The following is a 20,313-nucleotide window of genomic DNA, read 5'->3' as shown; positions in this document are numbered from 1 at the left end:
AAAACATCTCCTTGGGCATAGAGCTAAGTAGTACCCCTGGATCCCCAGTCAAAATAAGGGAGGTAGGGGCACATTCTGCTCTTGAACTAACTTGAACTAACTGCTCCTGAACTAACTTGTCTGATTAGAATAGTAGCTGTTTCAGAGATTGAATTTGAAGAATGTGTTTCTGGGTTGGAGGCATTTGTGAAGGAAAGTATTTTCCCTCTGTGACTCTTCTGAAAATTGAATTGAATTATTTTTGTTTCCTTGTAAACATACAAATGGATCGTTAAAAGATGTGGCCACATAGCAGTGCGGCCACTTGCTATGGACCGAATGTGTGTGCCCCCCGATACTCGTATGTTGAAGCCCTAATCCTCAATGTGATGGTATTTGTTGATGGGGTCCTTGGAGGGTGATTAGGTTTAGATGAGGTCATGAAGGTGGAGCCCCCAGGATGGGATTAGTGCCTTTATGAGAAGAGGAAGAGATGAGAGCATTTTGTCTCTGAAGATGGTCATCTGCAAAGTAGGAATGGGGCCCTTACTAAGCACGGAATATGCCAGCACCTTGATCTTGGACATTCCAGCTTCCATAACTATAGAAATATTTGTGGTTTAAGCTGCCTAGTTTGTGGTTTTTGGTGAGAGCAGCTAAACTAAGACACAACTCATATGGGGAATTCAATTTAACAAACATTTTATTGAATGTTTATCAGTACAGGTGCTGGGGGGTCACACACAGCTGAATAAGACTGGTTTCTGCTCTGCAAGGGCTCAGAATATAGCAGGAAAACTCAAACAGCTATTTGCCAAAAGATATGTACAGCAGACTGTTGACTAAATTAAAGAATATGACCAGATTTAGTCAAGCTAATTAAGAAGTATCCAATTGCACATAGTTAAAGACAAAAGGTTTTCCTATCTTCTAAATGGCCTAGTTTTCCCTGACAGTTAGTGCCCATTGATGATTATATTCCATCTTTGAGTTAAAGGAATTATCAGTAGCTGGGATCACGCCTGTCCTGAATATGGATTGAGTCCTCTTTCAGAAGGTGAGGAACTGTGAATGATAAAACACATGAGATGTAGTTGTTGACTGCAGTACTCACGGTCTGTTTGGGAAGTAGGTACATAAACAGCTAATTACTATATAATCTGTTATGAACTGTAATGGAGGCATCTACAAACTAGTGTGGGAACTCAGAAAAAGGAATGCAGGGAAGCCAACCAAGTCTTGACAGATTACGTGATATTTGCACTGGATTCTATGTGATAAGTAAAATTATACCACGTGAAACAGCTAGGGAAGGGTATTCTGGGCTGAGACAACAGCATACTACAGGCACTGGGGTTTTTTGTAAAGAGGCAAGACGTGATCTTAGAGGTCTCACAGGGGTGTGAAGGGTGGTCTAGGGGGTGACATTGAGCTCGGCCAGCAGAGTCAGGTATCAGTCTCCTGTAGGAAGCACTTAAGCATTTGGATACTATCCTGTAGGCACTGGGGAGTCAAGGGGGGTCCTCTTGCAGGGGAACTACATGATCAAGTTTCTGTCTAGCATAGCATGAAGGATGAGGTGAGTGGATTGGAGGGGAGTGGGGCGTAGAGTGAGGAGGGGAGAGGGGTGGATTAGGAACGTTTCATACTTGTCCAGGGCAGGCATGAAGATGACTTTGTCAGGGTAGGAGGCTCGGATTCGATTTTGGTTATAGGGCCTTTGAAAAATGAGAGATGAAACACCTGATGGGTTTGTGCAATCCAATTTACTATTTCTCCTTGAAGTTCTCATGTTTTCCTGTTTCCCTTTGGCTTAGCAGAGAACATTTCCACATTTGTAAAGCAAAGGCAGAACCGGAGCTCAGGTTTTTGAATAGAGTGATTGAGAACTCTTTTTCTGCTCTGGGGGCTGAGGGGATAGGCCAGCATCAGCTGGGCAAACTGCTAATCTCTCCGGTTTGTCTGTTTCCTGCAGTGGGGGATTTGTCCCTTGGGCAGCAAAGGATTCCCTCCGTGGCTGTGCCTGCCATTTAGCATGTCAGGCAGTTGCCAGGAGAACCCTCTGGCTTTGTTCCTGGATGTGAGAGTGGACCAGTGGCCAAGTCTAAGGTCACGGCATTCCTTCCCTTACAGCAGCTGACGTCAATTAGGAGAATTCCCCATGCCTTTACTCTGGGGAGAGTTCAGTGGGGATAAGAATCCGGTGTCTTTTGAGACCTAAAAGGTCAGTGTTTATTCTCCTCATACTATCGTTTGTCACTATCAAAGGAACATGGCCTCGGTTTATATGGGGATAAAATATGACTTCTGAGGCATTTTGCCCACTTGTGATTTCAGTGGCCAACTCTTCAGGGCCTGCCCTCCAGCCAGAGGCCTGTTTTGGTACCCGGCCCACTGCTGGCAGTCAACACACTTTCCTCCCCGGCCGCGGTGGCAGCAGCCGCAGCACATCCTTTCAATGTGCTTATTCCCCTTAGTTTGGGCCCTTGATTAATAATGATGAGGATGAGGATGATGATAAAGGATCACTGTGTGAGAACCAATATCCTTTTCCTTATTGTTTACTTTGGTTTTGCATGGTTGGCCTTAGGAAACCCATCTTACAAATAAAGAAGGGGAGTCTCAGAGAGTTTGTCTGTATGTCTCAAACTTGAGCGTGGATCAGAATCACCTGGAGGACTTCATAAAACACAGGTTGCTGAGTCTTCCCTCCAGAGTTTTTGATTTCTGAGGTCTGGAGTTGGGCCTGAGAATTTGAAGATCAAACAGTTTCCCAGGTGATGGTGCTGCCCTTGGTCTGGGGCTACACTGCGGAAACCACTGGGTTAAGTACCTGGTCTGAGATGCACAGCTGGTAAGCTGACCACCGTTCCTTGAACAGGTACCCATCTTCATAACCATGCTATTACACCATATTATACTCGTATACACTATTCTACCTCTGTATTGGGCTTAAAAAAATAAGGCGTTTTCACTTCATTTGACTGGAATTTTTTCTTGTTTATTACTGAAGAAAACACAGTAAGAATGCCGTTGACAGTCTCAAAAAATAGAATACATTACTTTGTTGGTTATAATTCATTATATTTTAAATAAAAATGAATTACTATAATACAGAGGGGCAAGACAGAACAATAGTGCTTAGCGTAGTTAGGGCACAGTGTTTATCCATATTGTTTTTCTCGGTGAAAAACCTTCATACCGTGTTTCCCGGAAAACAAGACCTAGCCAGACAATCAGCTCTAATGCGTAGTACCTTGTTTTTTAACAAGCTTTCTGAGAGTTGGCTCTAGAAAGCTACTGCTGGGAGAATTTATAAAGTAAAATAAGGAAGATTTGTATCAAAGCATCTTTAAGCGAAGTATGTGGTAATGAATACAGTATTACATTTAGAAGAGCTGAGCCATGGTAATTCAGCACTTGAGTACAATGAACAAGTCAGTAATAATCTGTTAACATCAATAAACTTATAACACCACCCAGAGGAAACAGTTGACAGTCATAATAATTGCATTATAATTACACAAACAAATATTTTGCTTTAAGATACAGAGTACCCTGCCCTTTTCAATTTGTCATAAATCAGGATTTTTCACAAATACCATCATGAAGTTCCTAAGCACCATTGGTAAGAATGCCTATAATTGTTTTCATAGGAAGATACAAATCCCCAAGACTATTATTCTTAAAATCTGACGCTTATCACATGCAGTAATAATATTCTGATGGTTTTGGAGGAGATTGAAATATATTATAATCAATACTACTGTGTTTTTAAGAGAAATAATGTTACAAATAATATTGAAATACGTCCAGATGAGGAGATCATTCTTCTTAGGTACCAAGAAGAAAAAATGTAGATGCACTTTTCTTTGTCTACCCAGATTAAATTCATGTTTCCTATCTCATCTCATCTCATGTTTTATTTTCTCATTGAAGTGTCCCTAATAATTTCAGACTCCATTGACTTTATTCTCCTGTGAGCAGTAATGTTTATGGGCTTTAATGAACATTCCCAAGTACTGGTCACAGACTGGTACGGGTCTATGACAAATTTTTTTCTGGTCCAGAGTGAAATGATCTTTTTCATTTTAGTGAGAATGCTTTCTTTTTGTATATAAAACTATGATGACAGTACATGGTAATTGTTTTCTTAATAGCTCTTTGGGGGACAAATTAATGAGTTATTTTTGTTGTAAGACTAACATTTTTTAAGTTCTTATCTTTTGCCAGTCACTAGTATAATCACTACTTTCTACCTCTTAGTTTTCGTAAACCCTATGAAGGAAGCACTATTAGCTCCATTTTACAAATGAGGAAACTGAAACTCAGTGAAATTGAGTATTGTATCTAAGGTTGCCCGAATAGAAAGTGCCGGAACTGGTTTTAAAGCTCAGGTGGTTCAACCACGTCCATTCCCATTTTATTTGGGGGTAGAAATTAATTGAACAGATCCATGAAATTATTAAATCTGGGAGTAATTATATAGCGTGGCATTTAACAATATTGGACTGATTTTTTTTTTGGGGGGGCGGTGTTTCATGCTGTCATAAAATGTTAGCATCTGAGGACATGGATCTTATGTCATGGTTTTGTGGATTTCCCCTATTTCAAAATAAATTTAATGTGGATGCACTGCTGTTTTGCCCGTAGTAAATTATGATACTATAATGGAAATAGCTAAGATATTTAGAGAAATCTCTAAAGAGAATATGTATTTGTGTGGATGTATATATGTCAGTGTAATCATTTAAATAGCAGTGATCTTTTTATTTTGTTCTTTTCTCCTGAATAGCTATTTGTTGATTTCTGTCTTAAGTGGAAGATTTTGTACGTATGAGATCCTGGATAAATAAAATATATAAACTTGTCAGAAGTAGTCTCTCACAGAAGAATCTATGGTTTAATTGGTGGATTAATAAAGAAAAAATAATACTAAGTTTTGAGATAGCTGCTTTGCCACTATTTAAAGTGACTATTTTGTCATATAAAATGTTTTAAAATATTAACTCAGTGACTTCACACACACACATTCTTGCTAATGTTAAAGCCTATCTCCTCAGAGAAGGCCTTTAGGCAGTTCAGTCCTGGCTTTGCTTTTGTCTTGGGGGTCAGATAGCTTGTCCTCCCACTGTTTTGTCCAGCTTCCCGCCACTGAGTGCACATTGCCTCAACAAGTGAAGTGAGAGTCCATGGAATGGTTTGAGACTTAGGTCAGCCTGCTGAGGAGGGGGGAAAATAAACTCAAAAAGTCCAATGTTCTTTTTCTAATATTTAACCCTAAAAGGTATATGTAAGATACTGTATATGTATATAAATCACTATCCAAGAAAAAAGTATAAACTGGTAACCGGTCTCCTTAAAGTTGCCCTCATCATAAGAAAATAATATTCCTAAGAAAATGTGTTTTGTAAAAAGTATGATTTAACTGGCTATGTATGATGGTAGGATAAAAGCAAGAACCAAAAAACCAACCCCATAGCCAAGGTATAATCAAAAATCTTTCTTATCAAACAAAATTGTATTTTAGTATTCTGAACAAGATTTCAATTCCTGCTGTCATATGCTTACTCGTTGACTCTAGTTTGGTGTATAATGTGCTTTGTGATTAATTTCTGTTCGTATTTAACATTGTGGTCCGTGTATCAGCCAGTTTTAAGCATAGCAGTGTTGTTTCATTCTGTTTCTTGACACCAAGAATGTTTGTTTAATGTTTGGACACCAAGATTTGAACGTCAAGCTCGTGAGAGTCATGTATGTAGGTGAAAGGGAATATGACCTGTTTTATTCTTTCTATAAACTTCCTTAATTTTTTTTCTAAAGTTATCTGCTCTGAACTGTTTTTCATCATGTTTATAATAAACAAAGGCCTGTGAAAGAGTAAAATTAGGATCAGTGGGAAGGAAAGTTATAGGTAAAAATGAAGAAAACATGAAATTATTAATGGAACATTTTTTTTTCTCTTATAGCTCTATTTGTAATTTTTTTTTAAGTAAAATCAATGTTAAGATCACCACTTTATAGTGTCTTTTTAAATTCTTCTCTTTTTTGTTGTTATATTTAAGACAGTATTGTTGGGTTCATTGGATTTTATGATAGTGTCAGGTTTTAATATTAAAAAATCTATTCATAATTCATGAACTTGATTCCATTTGAAAAACGCAGTTATGTCTCTCATGATCTCTGAGTATGTTATCTGATTTAAGATGCCATCTGGTGGTATGCATTTGATATATCTAGTTGTACTTGAAACTTCCATCAGCTTTTATTCTTTATTGCTTCTGAAGGAGAATATTTTTGAAAGGATTTGCAAAGACATTTGTTTCCATTTCAAACAAAGGATTCTTTGTGCCTTACTTTCTATTTTCTCAAATGTGCATGTTTGTTTTAGTCTTTATTAGCATAATCTGATTCTTTCTATTAAAAAATTTGACTTTGAAAATCAGGCTCCAATTCTGAGCACTCAGTTTAGTTCACAGAAATTTGTAGATATTCGGCATCCCCTTTAAAAGCTTAATTACATGTGTTTTTTTAATTTAGTTTTTAAATGGTGGCATTTGATGGCTATTTAGATGTCACGTGATGAGTAGGAGATTATCAGGTAATCCTAAACATGAAACAGAAATTATTCATTTGAAATTCTTTCCCTCATGTTTTAAACATTAAAAACCAACTCCTTCAAAGGTGGACCCTAGCTTAATCTTAACTACTGCTTTCTTTGCCTTCTTCAAGCTATAAACGTAATATTTATATATATCAAAGCTAGGTTAAAATTAGAAAGTATATTGTCTGCATTATTGATATAAAATATCCATTCCACTTAAGAGTCTGAATTGAGGAAGTGTTAAAAATACATGATATTTGTTGTTGTTTAGGTCCTTTTGAAATTATTTGTGACTGATTTAGCTTCATTTATTAAGGGCTTGGTGGCAGTGAGCCAATTTATAGATTCTTTTCCCACTGTGGTCTCAGATTATGCTCAAACTTCTGGCCCAGCCCGTTTCTCTGAGGGAAAAATAATGAATGACATGAGAAGAAGTAAGAAAAGGAAGTGTCATTTAATCCCTGCTGTGCAGGGCACTTGAGGTATATCTCCTAATGACAGAGTGACCATAACTTTATTTTCACCCTATGTAGCACTTCTTGTTTAAGGGTTAAAAATCATGGATATCTAGATTAGCATTGTGGATCTGCAATTTCCTAGCTGTTTACCACTGGGCAAGTTATCTTACATCCGTAAATCTCAGCCTCCTCTTGTCTCCCAAGAGATTAGGTCTTAGTCTCCTGTCTGTTGCTCAGATTAAGGGAAATGCAGTACTTAGAGTAAGTGCCCGGGAAGGAGTAGTTGCTTTCTTATCCTGGCTTGAACCTTTTTCATCATGGCTGCTATGTTATGTAGCTAATACCCCACTATTAGTTCTGTCCCATCGTTTTGGTGATTAGGAACCAGAGAGAAGTTGTAACTATATAAATTCGGATAATATAGGAGACATCACTTTTCCCCTCTTATGGATGTAAGTAAATACTGAGAGGCTGTGGAGTGAAAGAGGACAGGTCCTTTTGCCTACGTTCTCCACTGCTCATCTTTTTTAAATTGCAAATGAGTTTCAATTTTAATTAAAGAAAAATAAATGTTGTTTTTGTGGACATTTTGCATCCTGTCAGTACAACACTTAGAAAGAGGAGAATGAAAAAAAAAAAAACCTGTGAAACATGAGCCATTGAGATGTCTTTTGAAGGTAGAATTAACCAAATATGGGAGGGTAGGCCTTGCTCAAGTATCGCATGTCAAGTAATAATTCTTTGTTTTGATGACTGAATATCATTCTGATGCAAATACATTTTCATTTCAAATTTGGGTGATTGACTTTAAATAACAGTTCACGGGAACTACCAACAAAGTGTCCAGGGTTAGATTTTACATTCCTAAATAATGTGCAACTGTAGATTACTCTCTGACATTTAAATCAGAAAAATATGACAGGGATTTCCAGTGACTTTTTTTTCCCTCCCACTGGTCACTCTGGGGCCAAAAATCATGGATAAATGGAATTTGTCTGATGCATTCTACAAATAACATATATTGGCACATTAGATAATTTTTAAAGTTTTTATTATTGGGCATTTACCCTGATACAGGCACTATGCTAAGCACATACATACAATGGTGTCCAATTGTTCTTAGCATTAAGTTGCAAAACCTAAGATGGTTTAGAAAGTTTTGCATATTCCATTCCCTATATGTCTTCAGTGTTATTCAGTACCTATTTTCCTTATTATCTCCTTGTTTTCTGTGACCCATCTACACTGGTATTTTTTCAGTGCCTTAAATGTGTCATCTTCTCTTTTCATAAGAAACTTGTCACATGCTGTTCCTTCCTTCTCAAATGCCACTTCCCCTGAACACACACCCAGTATTCTTGAATAGTCAGATATCAGCTTAAATGTCCCTGCATTAGTTTTTCAGAGATTTCCCTGACTATCCCAATGTAGTACCATGTACCTTCAAAATATTTATCAAGTAATAATATCGTTATTTGTGGGATCATTGTGTGAAGGTCTCTCTTCATCACTTACTGTCAGTTTCACGAGAGCAGACCGTTTGTCTGCTTCTGCCCACCATTTTATCCACACCGTGTAACATTTGGATCGTCTTTTGGTGGATATTCATTAATATTTGTCAAATGAAGTGATGCATGCATCATCTCAGTTTATAAAGTGTATTAATATTCCTTATAGACCACATGGCACATGAAAAGAGAACCAGTCAGGCACCAGTTGAAACAGATAAAAACTGATTTTATTCCTAAACTGTTGTAATAGGGGAGAAGAGACATCAGTAGAGAACGGAGCTCAATTTGGAACCCAACAAGGACAACTGGGGATTTATAGTCAAAGAGCAAGTGAGGGTGATCAGTGGATGGAGTTACTAAGAGGAGACATTAAGTGTTGGGGGATTCTTGCTGAAGACAGGCCAGCATGGTCAGGCATTGAGGATCAGATATTAAGGATGGGCGGATTTGTGCTACAATTGGACTGGAGAGGCTGAAGACAGGGTGCAAAGGATGAGGCCTTGATGAAAAGAGGGCTTAGAGGAGCCTGTCTGAAGTCTGGTCAAGGAGAAAGTTTTTGTCAGCCCTTTCTCTTGTTTAAGGAGAGAAGTAGGATTCTTTTTCTCTCTAAACAATGTAAGTTCATTTTTCATTCAGTCACTTTTTACTCATTAAAGACCAGCTGAACCATCAATTGAGACTTGTTGACAGTTGCCACTTGCTGTACTATGAAACCCAGAGACGTTTAGTGAGAGAGATACCTCTGAAAATGAACAGAAAGACAGAAATTAGAGGCTGAATCAATGTATATGTCCAACTTTATTGGCTTTCAGGAATCCATCAGAAGTCCCAGAGCCTGTCATCTTTTTTCATGGTGTCAGTACAATGGCGGCAGTGCAAAGAATTTCTTTGTTCAGCTCCGGAACCTTCCTGCTTAGTTAGGTCACTAGGACAAAGCTGCAGCAGTTACTTCTCTCCATATCCAGGGCGATGTGATTATGGAGGACCGTGGACCGGGTTTTCTCATCATTGTCAGGTCACAGATTCGAGACCAGTGATAACATTGTCCAGGGACAAGGTGAATCGCTTCAGTAGTAACTCAGACATGACTTTGTTGTTGAGTCACACCTCTTCAGCTATGTGGTAGATTCCTTGGGATGGTCTCCAAAAGGTTGCAGACCTTTCCCCAAAAGTAAGGAGGTTGTAGATAGAATTTAGCCCCAATCTGTAGTTGTTTTTTCTAAATCACCTCCCAAAATACTGAGATTACCTACAAGAAAACCTGTGATGTCCTGGACACCTTTAGTTTGTACAGTGAGAATAAGATGAACGGGAGGGAATGGATGATTGTTTTAGAGATAGTTCAAGAAAGGAAGAAAATTATGGAGGAGGTAGTATGATGGAGGAATGAGTGACATCAGTGAGTTAGCAAGATCCAGTCCAATTGTCTGGTAATAGCCAATAGGCTTGGGTTTCACAGACAAAGTAAGAATCAGGAGCTAGCCAGGCGTTGAAGAAATAATTATCCGTTGGCTGAGGTGCAAATTCTGAGGATGGGGAATGGATTTGTCAAGATGGTTCCTGTGTGGTTGGGTTGAGTTTGAGGAATGAGAGCAGGAGGGCCAATGGGGACATTTCTATTGATAAGACGGATGTCTGGGGGGCCATAGTGGCTTGTGGACTTTATGTTGAATTTAGTGATGGCTAGGTTAGTGTAATGACAAATTCTCATTTCAAGAAAGGGACTGGTGGTAAAATTAATATTGAAACAGATATGACCCTTGCGAGGATAGACTGGAATAGGTTCAGGGATTCACTCATGATGGATAGTTTTCCAGTTTGGAATGACAGAGGGAAAGAGAGAAGGGTTATAGTAAAATAAGCATTATGATTGATCAAAGAAATCTGGGAAATGTCAGTGGTGCCCACAGATAAGGAAGCACAATACCAACAGTCTGCGGGTAGAAGTCAATAGGAAACAGTGTGTCTGTATTTGTCAGATAGAATACATTATTTTAAATAAAACTTTAAAATGTAAAACAAGGTTTCTTTTTGAGCAGATTTTTTTATTTTCTTTTTAAGGAAAGCTCAGTGCTAAAGCTGTTAAATATTCGTCATGCTACTGGCCAATAATGAAATTCTAATATTTGTGTAGAAAGGCAAACTGAAATGGAATATGGATATGTTTAAGCTTGTGTTCTAGATTTTTTTCCCCAAGTAACATCTGCATTCTGTATGTAACAGGAGTGTTGTCAGGATATGATTCTGTCACCTAGTGACAAGATGATTGGCTCTAGAATCAAACAGACGTAAGTTTTAATTCTGCTGTTGACAAGTGACCTAACACATCCCTCCCCATTTACTCATCTGTGTAAAGGGTTGAAATAATTTCTACCTTACACTACTGTGAGACTCGAGAGTGTTTGAAAAGTTCCTCACACAATATATGACACGTAGTAGGAATTCAGTAAACAAAAATTATCATTTATTTCCTTTAACACTGATGCATATACACTCATACCCCCAAACCCTCTGTACATGGATAGATAACTATGTTTATATTTAGTTAGAAAAGAAAAATTGTATTTCCTCCTATGTAGTGGCCTTCACTGGACAATGATAGTCATTGTGATAATTGGAGGGATTGCGTTATTTTGTTTGCTAAATTTAACAATCATTTTTGGTTAAAAAAAAAAAAGAAAATCAAATAGTTGCTGATTTATTCAGTGCTTATTTCATATTTGCCCTTTGGTGAAAATCAGAAATTACTGAAATAATTATGATTGAAAGTTCAAAAATTCAATCCAGAGAATGTATATGAACCCCTGTCTTGTTTGGTGCGACTTCGTATCATTCCACTTTTCTTCTGGCTCACATCTGAGTTCCTTGACATTTGTTTTGGTTCCAAGTAGATGTATAGTTGTTTGGTTTAGGATCTTCTTGTCATTATTATGCTAAAATAATAGCTTTTTCTGAGCCTAACAGGAAAAGGAAGATGAAAATAATGATATTGATGAAAACTGTTGTTTGAAAGCCGATAGAATGTGTGTAGGACTGTGAATCAGGAATCCGGAGAGGTAGTGCCAGTTCTGACAACAATTTCTTCCTGTAATTCATGAGGAGATTATTCTAGATGATCTCAAAGCCCTTTTCAGTTTTGATTCTGTGAATGTATTTCTTACTCAGAGTACACAGTACCCAACTTCAAAGTGAATATCTTTATTAGATAACTTCATTAACCTTAATCATGGTTTCCTCCTGCCACCCTTTCAAAAACATCTGTGTCAAAGTAACAGATAACCCCAACTTTTGTTATTGTGTAATTTCCCTTCCCACCATATAATGGTTTCCTGAACATTTCAGAACCACTAGTTTTATTTTTGTAAATTCTTCAATACCCAGAATGACTTCTGTCGTTAACAGTATAGCCTGTGTTGTTATAGGGAAAGCTTCCCCATCCTTTCCCACAAGTGTTTCCTTTCCTTTAAAATATAGAAGGGCTATTTTACTAAAACATGTTTCCTTCTTTAAGTGTATGCTTTTTACACTCTTCTAACATAAATAATAAGTGAATTGACTGGTTTTTAATTTGAATAATTTTGTTGTAGCTATAGAAAAAAAGTATGGTGGACAGGGAATGGGTTTGTGAATTTTAAGTAAAATATTCTGATCAGTCCAACATAACAAGAAATATATTTTTGGTCCCTGCCCCTCTCCCCCGCCCCATTCCTGACATAGAGGTTCCTACAACCCTTGTAACTTCCTGAGTGATGGTAGGGATAGGAGTGTCTTACACAGCTTTCCAAAATCCCTTAACATTTCCTGTGTGATAGGAGCCTCTTTTGTTCTAATGAGCCCACTCTTGATGGGCTCCTGGAAAACTTCAGGATGGGGGCTGGTCACCAGAGAGACCACACCTCACCCCCATTCTTCAGATAGGGGAAAGGGGATGGAGATTGAGCTAATAATCTGTCATGCCTGTGTGTAAGCCTCCATTGAACATTCCTGAATTAGGGGGTTCGGAGAGCTTCTGGATTGGTGAACACAGCCCCACGCCGGCAGGATGGGGCACCTCAACTGCAAGGAGACAGCAGTTCCTGTGCTCAGGATCCTTCCAGACCTAGCCTTATGTGTTTCTTCATTTGGCTGTCCATCTGTATCTTTTGTAATAGCCATTATAATAAACCAGTAAATGTAAGTAAATGTTTCCCCAAGTTCTGGGAGCCATTCCTGCAAATTATTCAACCTGGAGCAGGGATGAGTTATTGCGGGAACCCCCAACTTTATAATTAAATCTGACAAAAGTGTGGGTATTGTAGGGACCACTGCCATGCAACTGGCATCTGAAGTACTCTACTAACTCAAGGTAGTTCATATCGGAATTGAATGCAATTGCAGGGCACCTAATTGATGTCAGTCAGGAGGGTTGGGAAATTGGTTAGTGTGGTGGAAAAAAACTCCATACATGTGGTGTCAGAAGTGTTGTGAATAGAGAAACATTTTTTCTTTAATGAAATAGCTACTGATATTTTATTGTATGTTGCCTGCTCTTATGTTTTCTTTTTCTTTTTTTTTTTTTTTTTTGCAGAGGGGGAGATGTTTTTATAGTAGTTCTATAGTAATAATTTAATGAACACTTTCATTATTCTTCTAAGCGTTAATGATTTGCTCATATAGCTGATAACTGGCCATATCAATCCCTATTAAATTCTTGGCTTTTAAAAAGTACTTGATTTTTTTTTTTCCCTGTGATTATTTTCCTGGAGTGAATAGCCATGTAATTTTATTATTGGAATTTTATTATTAAAAACCACTCTAGCTACCGTCCTCACAGATCAGGAAACTTAGGGTCATGAGCTTGGCCTGGTCTGGCAATGTCACTCACAGCTAGTTAGTGCTGAGTTAGGCCCAAAACTCTGGTCAGCTCCACTGCTCTTCTTTGTGCTGTCATCTATTTTCTTCTCAACAACCATGGAGAACATTCATGATTTTATTTCTGTATCATGTCAATGTTATTTTTGCAATTTAATTTCTGTTGCCTTTATTAGAATTTGATGTATATTTACATACATTTGGCACACTTTAACAGGTATTCTTTGGCAATAGATTTGAATTTTCTACTCTCACGTAGCCTGTAGATCACATATTAACTCACTTTTCCTCACTAATCTTTAAATAGAGTAAGCCCTTAATGTCCTTCTCATTTTTGTCCTTGATCTTGAGCTTTCTTCTGCTTCTTACATCATATTTGGCAGCAGGGCAGAGGTAATGACCTGCGAGGCGTGATGTTTGTCCATTCCATGACTATCCCTATTTAACTGCTGGGAAAGTTTTTCTCATCTTCCCCCATAATTACCTTTAAATGTCTTGAGACTTGAAAAAGTAGGCTTTTATGGAGACCACATAATGCTAATGGGAGTCTACCACAGATCTCCAGTCTGTATTTCCTGTGGAAAGTAGAATAAAATAGAATGTTTTTGGTTTCCCTAACTTACCCCTCTGTGTGGTAGAATCAACCTTATTCATTATATTTGTGCCTAAAGAGCAAACAACAGTCTGTCCTACTCCCTGTGAGGTTTCTTCCTGGCCATCCCTCTCAATTTGAAAATAGAAGGTGTTTCGTATACTAAAGACCGTTACTTTCCAGTTTCTTCTTGCTCATCAAATATTTAGAGCAGATTTAAGTATACATGTCTTCATATTGTGTCCAGTTGCAGAATTACAAAAAAAATCCATGTGTGTGTGTCCTAGACAGCTTTGACTCCCTTTGATCTCCTTAGACATTTCTTCTTTAGCAAACACTCACATAGAATAATAAATATGTATATATACATATACATATACACACACATATACTAAATCTGGAAGACACATTAAGGATAAAAACTCAAATAGTCTAGTGAAAGGAATGGTGAACTTGTCACTATTCAGAAGGAATAACCTTGGAGCAAGTCACTTCCACAACTATATGCCTCAGTTTTCACATTGATAAAATGAGCCAGACAGCGAGGTGCAAGAACTACCTGGTCATCACTTTTCTTTGGTTTCATTCACTTAAATTAAGTTGTGAATGTTTCCCAGGAGCCTGCGACTTTCAGCTCTAAGTGCCAATATAAGCTATCAACCTTGAACGCTTCCTTTCATTTCTCAGAAGTAAGATTTTCCTCCTTCAGGCCCCGGCTGATTTCTATAGTTTTATAAACAAGGAGAGTATCACTCCATCTTCTTCGAGGAAGTCTTGATTTCCTTTCTTGAGTCTGCGTTGTTTTAATCTTTGCTTCTAGGCATTCCCATCACCTTGTCTTCCATTGTTACAGATTTCTTGGATCTTTTTCATGTCTCCCAATATTTTTCAGGACTTTAAATCTTACCTGAATCCTCTGGCCCTCCCTGCCACTCCCCTCCCCCACCCCATTTCACAAAGCACACCCCTTCCTAGCTACCTGGTGCCCAATCTGAATCCCAGCTCAGTTCCCTTCCGGCTCTGTGACTGTTCAGGTTACTCACACTGTCTGTGATTCAGTGTCTGTCTCACAGAATTGTTGTGGAGATTAAGTGAATTAGTATTTGTAAAGCTCTTAAAGCGCTGTCTGGCACACATATAGTAAGTGATTGCTGGCTATTGTGATATTACCGCAGGCTTGCTCCCTTTTCCCACCTCCCTATTCTTGGCTAGCTGAGGGTCTCCTCTTCCCCAGACTCTGACTGCATGTCCTATTGCGTTATTTTAGATAACGAGGTACACGTAAACTAGTGCCCCCCACCTTCCCTTAAATACTTCAAATTATACATAATCTCCTCATATTTAGAATCTCCTCATATTTCTTCTTCTGCCTTCGAAGAAACTGAGGCTCAGAAAGGGTTGTTTCATTAAAAGGACATTTAGCTAGGTAATAGCTACACTGGAGTAGAAATCAACTGCCTTAGTTCCTATATAAGCATGATTTCCATACTTCATAGCACGTTTGCCCTTTGAAGTTATGGTTACGGTTATCTATAATTATTTGGAAGAGCGGGTATTTAACAGCTGGGACTTTGATTGATCTAGGTTCAAATTCTGGATCCGCCTGTCCTGTCAGGTAAACAACTCTGCACCTCATCGCATGGATAGGATGATCTTATCTGTGAAGTAGGAATGATTCTAATGGCGTAGACCTAAATCAGTTCTTGTAATGCTGTCACATCAAATATGTTATCGATTATTAGCATTGATACGGTCATTGCCCATGTTATTATATTTAGTGAGCTAATTATTAAATCAGGAATTAATCGAAAAATTTTAAATTACGCTTAATTTAAATTAAATTGGATGAAAAACCTCTTTGCCAAACTGTTATCTAAATCTTAAGTTCACAGAGGGTTATCATCCGTACATCTGCATCTGTATGTCTGTCTCTGTCTCTACTTCTGTCTATATAAACCCTGACATCCCTGCCTTTCCTGGTGCATAGGAATAAGTATGTGATATAAATATATGACAGTTTGTTTTTTAGCTGTTAATAAAAATGCATATTGCTAAAGCTGGATATAGCTGTGGAAATCACCTACTAATTCATTTTACTGTTGCAAAAACTAGGCCCACTAAAGATCAGAGTTTTTTCCTTGGCACACTGGGTTGGCACAATCTTGTACGTCCACACGCTGCCTTTTGCCTCCTGCCACAGGCTAAACACACCCTTTGGCCCCCACACACCCAAGGTTTACTCACAGCCATGTAGCTGGGCCTTTTTCACATACCCCCCTGCCACCACTCCTCCAAACAAATATAACAAACAAACAGCCCTGTTCCCTTAACACCTCCAAGCTATTGTCAGTGCCCAGAATCCATCTTCAGCATCTCAGCCGTGCTGCTGCCCTGGTCTCAACAGCTCCATTCCTACACTAAGAGGCAAAGATGGCAGGAAGGAGGCCCCTGAGGAGGGAAGTGGGTATGTGGAGCTCAGTGTAAATTATGGACCCTCACAGATCTGGGAATGCTGAATTTAAATGTTCAGGTAGCTATGCCTTAACGCAAAGAAATCTCATGTGTAGCTAGGTAGTGAATTGATTTTATTAGTCTGAATGGTAATAATAAAGCAGTGCTGTAATTTCGTAAACCTTTTTTTATAGGATTATTATAAAATGTATGAAAGTGATGCCATAGTTTTTAGAAAGAAGGAGAACTTAGAGAACTTAGGTTTAATATGTCTTATGGGAATGAGAAAGCAAATGAACTCCTGGTGCAAGTTAGAGTCTGTCCTGATTTAAAGATTAAATCTGCCCCTTTTGCATTCAGTGAACTAGGTGATTTCATGGAAATAGGTCTAAAGCTCCCAAGACTTACATAGAGTGGGCCACATGACTTAGAAGGGATATGAAATGGGAAGGGGGACAGAGTCCCTTTCAAGATTTTAAAGGGACGGGGAAGTGGGAATAACATTTCAAGAACGTTTAGTCTGAAGGGAACTGTGACTAACTGTGTGTTACTCACAGTGCTAGGTAGTTTTATACATGTTTTCTTACTTAAGGCCTTAACAGCACTGAAATTCAATAATAACTTTAGTGCCCACTATATGTCAGGCACTATTCTAAGTATTTGGACTATATCGGTGAATAAAAAGTGTGATTGGTATATACCTCTCTTTATAAATGAGCTAGCTGAAACTCAGAGCTTCAAAGATGTTAAGCAGCTTCCTAAAGCCACAAATGGAAGTGGCAGAAATGGGATTTTAATACCAGTCTCTGAATCCATAGTCCAAGTTTTGGGAATATAGCATGAGTTGCTAGGCATACGCCTGCTGAGTGTTTTTGCCTACAAAATATGGTCGATACTCCCTCTGGCACCCATCTCCTGGGATTTTTCTGAGAATCAAGTGGTACTTGGATTCAGTGGGTTTTAGTTTCTCTCTTCCTGTCTCCCACTGCTCTCTATTGGTATTTTGATACATCATTAACACTTTGCGTTCAGTGTGTTTATAAGTATGACCCCTCTAGTAAAAAATGCACATCTGTATTCCATAAACTGTCATTCATGCATTCATTCAGTCACTTGGTCAACAAATAGTTATTGAATGCTGCCATGCATTAGGCACTGTGTTATGTATGGGCGGGGATGCCAGAGTACATGAGAGGCGTGCTTATTTTTACATGATCCTTGTGTCCTAGCAGTGAAGGGTGTTACACAGATTACACAGTTGTTTATATTTGTGGTAAGTATTACCACAGAGAAAAAATAGAGATTCGTAAAGCGGATGACCCTGATTCATACTCCAAGGTAAAAACTGATGATTTTCAAATGACTCAGAAAGGAGAATGTACACATGGCAGAGCAGGAATGTCAAGTACTGACAACCACCCAAGGACTTTGCTCAATGTACCTGCCCTTGAGTATTGATAGCCACTTGGAAAAACGTGATCAGTATGCAAAACAAATACATATTTAAGAATACCTATACATTTTAGTTAATTCTTTTTCCAAGTGGATTTAATTTTTAATACTTTTTCAGAATACTAAAATGAGTTATTAATTGCCCAAATAAGTTTGATCAGTCTAGAATGTGAGCTCCTGGAGGATAGGGATTTTTGTCAGTGTCTGATGTACTGGTAAACAGTAGGTGCTCAATAAATAAGACTTGAAATGAATCAAGTGAATTTTGAAAACCTTAAGTTATTTTGGAAGAGATAACGAGGATTAATTATAGTCTGTGTGATAATTTTCTATAGAAAGTGAATTAAACATACAAGTATATTGATTATTCTGTCATTTTTCTGAGTAAAATCCTGGTATAGACATATCAAAGAAAGGTGCAGAGACATAGAGAACAGATGTTAGATGTGAGGCTGATTTGAGTTTGGTGGACATTTTGGCAAATACAAAAGTCTCTCTCTCTCTCTTTTTTTTTTTTTTTTTTAACCACCTCTGGCTTCATCCCTGTGGTGCTCTTTTCTTTCTGAGGTCTTAGCTCCTTTTCAACTAGTTACATTTGAACTAACATATAAAATGCTTATTGTTTTTGTTTTTCAATTCTGGCTGATGTTCTATATTTATTATACGCTTAACTGTGGCTTGTGAATTATCAGGAAGAATTACAGCCTTGAAGGTCAGGGAGATTAAAGCCAAACATCTTAGGTGCTTTGCAGTGTGTTCTGGCTTTGATCTCAAGGTGTGATTTTTCAGTAAGAAGCAGGATTTTTTCTTTCTTTTTCTTTTCTTTCTTTCTTTCTTTCTTTTTGGTCTACTTTTTGTGTAGCTTTATATAATTATGAGAAAAATAATGTCTTGAGGCTTTAAATAACTGAAATTTCTATGTAATTTGTTTTCAGGCACCAATTCTTTTGTGATTTCAATTGGTAATACTGAAATTTTAAATTTTGTCTGTGGGTGGGTAATTTGAAGTCGCTATGGTATCCTGTGTTATGGTTCTTAATTGAGCTGTGATGAGGATGCTGCAGATAAGAAAATGATGGAAAATAAGAACTGGATATTACATGGAAAATTACAGAAATATGGGAAATGAAACAAGCAACTTGATAATTTACTGTCTTGATTTAAAATATGCCTCATGGCACTCATTGTGAAATGAATAGTCTTTTTTCTCTTAAGAATCAACAATGACTGCCCATATTTAAGAGGATAAAAACCACCAGTATGTCTTGATAACATGACTTTTACATGGTTTCTGAATCAGCATTTCTTAGAGACGTGTGTTATAGATTGACTTAAGGTTGCATTTGCGTGATCAGTCCCTGCCTTCTAGACGTTTATAATCAAATGCTGAAAACGTATTACATTCACAGGTAGCAAGGTAAAAACCGTTAAACCCACATGTAGACATTTAGTAATGGTCTCTTCCTTCAAGACACATCTTTGTAGGCCTGTTTTCAGTTTATATTAATCTCAAAGTATATTTAGCATGGGTATGCCATTACTGTGATTGCTTTTCAACTTTAGGATAAAGTCAGAGGCTGTCTGATGCTCCCCAGGGCTGCCACATGTAGGTTTGCATTACACACGTCATGACCTGGCAGCCTAGTGACCAGCGCCCTCTGCAGTGGTTATGACACAAACTGCACTGTCCTTTGTAGTAGCTCTGGGCATGCACACCATTCATTCTTGTCTTCACTGTACCTTCTCTAGGTGGTGTGCTCAATTCATGTGGAAAGTATGAGTGATGAATTTCACCTAGCAGTTTTATTAGGATTCAGGTAAAATATTCAGCTTGCTAAATTGCCCACTTGTGATTACCATACTAGACACTCAGTTTGATCTTCAGTGAACAGGCAAGCCTGATTGTTGACTCTTGTGTCTAGAAATAATTGCTTAGCTGCTTATCGTAGTTCCTTGTAATTAATTGCCCTTGTGGGAAAGTATCTCAATTTCCTGTTTGCGGTTGATATTAAACTCTACGAGATAGCTTTATCATTGCTTCTTTTAATGAATATTATTGATTATCCAGCAAATAAGTATAAAGGGGAAGATAGGATTATCAAGAATTAGTTCATAGGGTTTGCCATTGCTTTTTCAGGCTAAGATGGTGGATTTGGCTGATGTGTCATTGTATCTGTATGAGAAGAATGTAGCAAATACAAAAGACGTGGTGCAAATAGCTAATATAATATATAATATTAAAAGATTTTACTTGCTAGACATGTGGACTGGATGGCAGAGTTCCTAAAAACCAATTTTTAAAGAGTAGTATCTGTGGTCTTAATAGATAGGATTCAGGATTACAGCACCTAAACTTTTTTTTATTTTGGCATCAGCCAAGGTTTAGTCCTTCTCTAATTGGACTTCTTGGCGAGT

At 37.9% G+C, this 20,313-nt stretch overlaps 1 protein-coding gene across 2 annotated transcripts in view; it reads left to right on the top strand.

Moving 5' to 3' along the window:
* The window catches only part of PPP3CA (protein phosphatase 3 catalytic subunit alpha), a 295,408-nt gene that overhangs the window by 152,250 nt on the left and 122,845 nt on the right, over positions 1–20,313 (top strand). The window lies entirely within an intron of this gene.

Source organism: Rhinolophus hipposideros, assembly GCF_964194185.1.
Source record: "Rhinolophus hipposideros genome assembly, chromosome: 1".
Classification (NCBI taxonomy): domain Eukaryota; kingdom Metazoa; phylum Chordata; class Mammalia; order Chiroptera; family Rhinolophidae; genus Rhinolophus; species Rhinolophus hipposideros.
Note: the sequence above shows the minus strand (reverse complement) of the source record. Positions and strands in the feature narration are given on the sequence as shown.